The sequence below is a fragment of the Phalangium opilio genome, unplaced genomic scaffold (assembly GCF_054372755.1).
Source record: "Phalangium opilio isolate 3A_F unplaced genomic scaffold, DU_Popi_V2 ptg000015l_1, whole genome shotgun sequence".
Classification (NCBI taxonomy): Eukaryota; Metazoa; Arthropoda; class Arachnida; order Opiliones; family Phalangiidae; genus Phalangium; species Phalangium opilio.
Window position 1 is genome coordinate 765,451 of NW_028324150.1, and position 2,491 is coordinate 767,941.

A 2,491-nucleotide genomic window follows, 5' to 3' on the forward strand; every position below is an offset into this window, starting at 1 on the left:
TTTCCAAAATATTGTTGTTTATCTTCATTTATTTCCCAAATAATGTTACGCCTTTTCCAAAATATTGTTGTTTATCTTCATTTATTTCCCAAATAATGTTACGCCTTTTCCAAAATATTGTGGTTTATCTTCATTTACTTCCCAAATTATGTTACGCCTTTTCCAAAATATTGTGGTTTATCTTCATTTATTTCCCAAATAATGTTACGCCTTTTCAAAAATATTGTGGTTTATCTTCATTTACTTCCCAAATAATGTTACACCTTTTCCAAAATATTATAGTTTATCTTTATTTACTTCCGAAATAATCTACGCAATTTAGCAAAATATCGTTGTTTATTTTTAAAATTGGAGCTCGCTTCAAATATTTTTCTACCCTGGTATGAGAATTCTAAATGTTTCAGTGGGTGTTTAAAATTTCATAGCTATATTTCCGCAGTATGTGCTCCTTGATTTCCGTCGCGAGTCATTATTATATTTACCCCCCCCCCGGGTAGTTTTTCAAGATCGAGGGCAGAATGTTTAGGCGCGGTCTTAATGGCGGTAAGTACATGCAATTTTCAAATTTTCAAAAAAATTTTTGACCAACTTGCGGGGGGTTAAGAATTTTTTCACTATTTTTTCCGAACTCCCCGTGGCCTAATTAGTCAGAATCAAGTGTTGGTTGGGTTAGGTAGGTAAAGTAAAATCCTACCGACATACGGATAAGGTTTTTAGATTGAACTAAAACACAACGTCTGAAGTGCGCACAGTCACGTAATGTGCAGAAATAATTTAATTGGCCGCAGTCAGGCACGTCTTTTAAGTCCCAGCACAATGAGGGCAGTGTAGATGACCCGTACGTGGCATGGGGGCATACCCTAGTTTTTTGAGGTTTTCATGAACATTTTCGGCCATACCGAAAGAGATGTGGTCAGATGAATGAAATATACCGGAATATTACTTATTATGCTAAAAAACTTACCGATCTTAACATTTCCGAGTAAAGTATACACGAATATGGCTAGACTGTCTCATATGTTTTCTATTTAGCACACATTTTAAGGGACATTTTTACCAAAACAAGAATTACATATTACGTAAGATGCATCGGAAGAAACACTTGATTTCTTACTAGCCTTGTCACCAACCTTTCTCTCCAGAGTTCGGAAGTGAAATGACTCTCTATAGTTTAAAATATCCCCTTTTGGCCACCCAGTTGTGTGTTATATGACATTAAGGGGGGAGGGGGGGTCGAACATGGTTCATAACAAAAGAATTTATCCCAATCTGTTTTTTTACTTATAGGTAAACACGTTCAGACGTGTCGTAACGGCTTTTGGGGGGGCGTGGTCGAACCAGTTGTATTGTTATCAATGGAATTTATTTTGTCCTTTCTTTAATTGGACCACCCACCAGGTTTTATGACATTACAAGGGGGGCGAGGGTAAACCTTTATCCCCATCTGTTTTTTTTATTTATAAGTAAACACGTTCAGACGTATCTTAAGGGCTTTGGGTTGGTGCTCGTACCATTTGTATTGCTATGAATGGAATTTGTATTTCGAGTGATTATTGCTTTGTTAATTGGTGGCCCATCCTACCACCAAACATTTAATTGATTACAGGTGGTTGCCCCGAGGGCATTATCTGGACAAGTCTCAACAACTTATGTTTTTAGAGTTAGCAGAGATACAACATATCATTAGACCGAAGCATTAACCTATTACGTACTATATTTATCAAAATTATCAACCTCGTAATCAAACATTTGTAGAAAACGTAAAACGGTATTGAAAGAAGCATCATTCACAACGCATTTCGTGTTAGAAGTAAAAAACAATCGAAACGTTTTTGATCATTTGAGTTACAATTGACCGACACGAAAACAATAATTTAAAATTCCTAAAACCCCATAGGAATACATGGGAAAATGAATAGACCACCGAAACGAAATCAGTCGTTTAGCATACATTCTACCGACACGAAACAGGTCATTTGAAAAACATTTCAAATTAATAAAAACGTTGAGTTAAATTTTAGCTAAATTTATCAAAATTACCCTATGTTTCACCAAAAAAAACTTTTAATTTAGCACCGATTAAGAATTGGGATACATTTCTTAACGGTATATACTCCACCCAAGGGGGGAGGGGGAACGAGATCAAGAAAGATCTTAAGGGCATAATAAAATGATTGTAAAAATAACTCACTGTGACACGCTGAAGAGTCCGTTACCATTAGGTGCGGGAGGTTGCTACGTTCTCCCCATCCCCATGTTGTGAGTTGTTATGGAGTCAAGTACACAAAGGTTCACAAGAATACGCCAGATATTGGAGTACAACCCCCTAAAAACTACTTATTGTACTATTTATTTCATTGATCTTGGGAATGCTGGAATTCCTTAATCTCTGGTTTCAGAGTTTGGACGAGATTGTTTGAAGAATGACGTCAGCTTACAAACATGTTGAAACGCGCCCGTTAAGAATAACTTAATTCTTTGTTAAGAAATA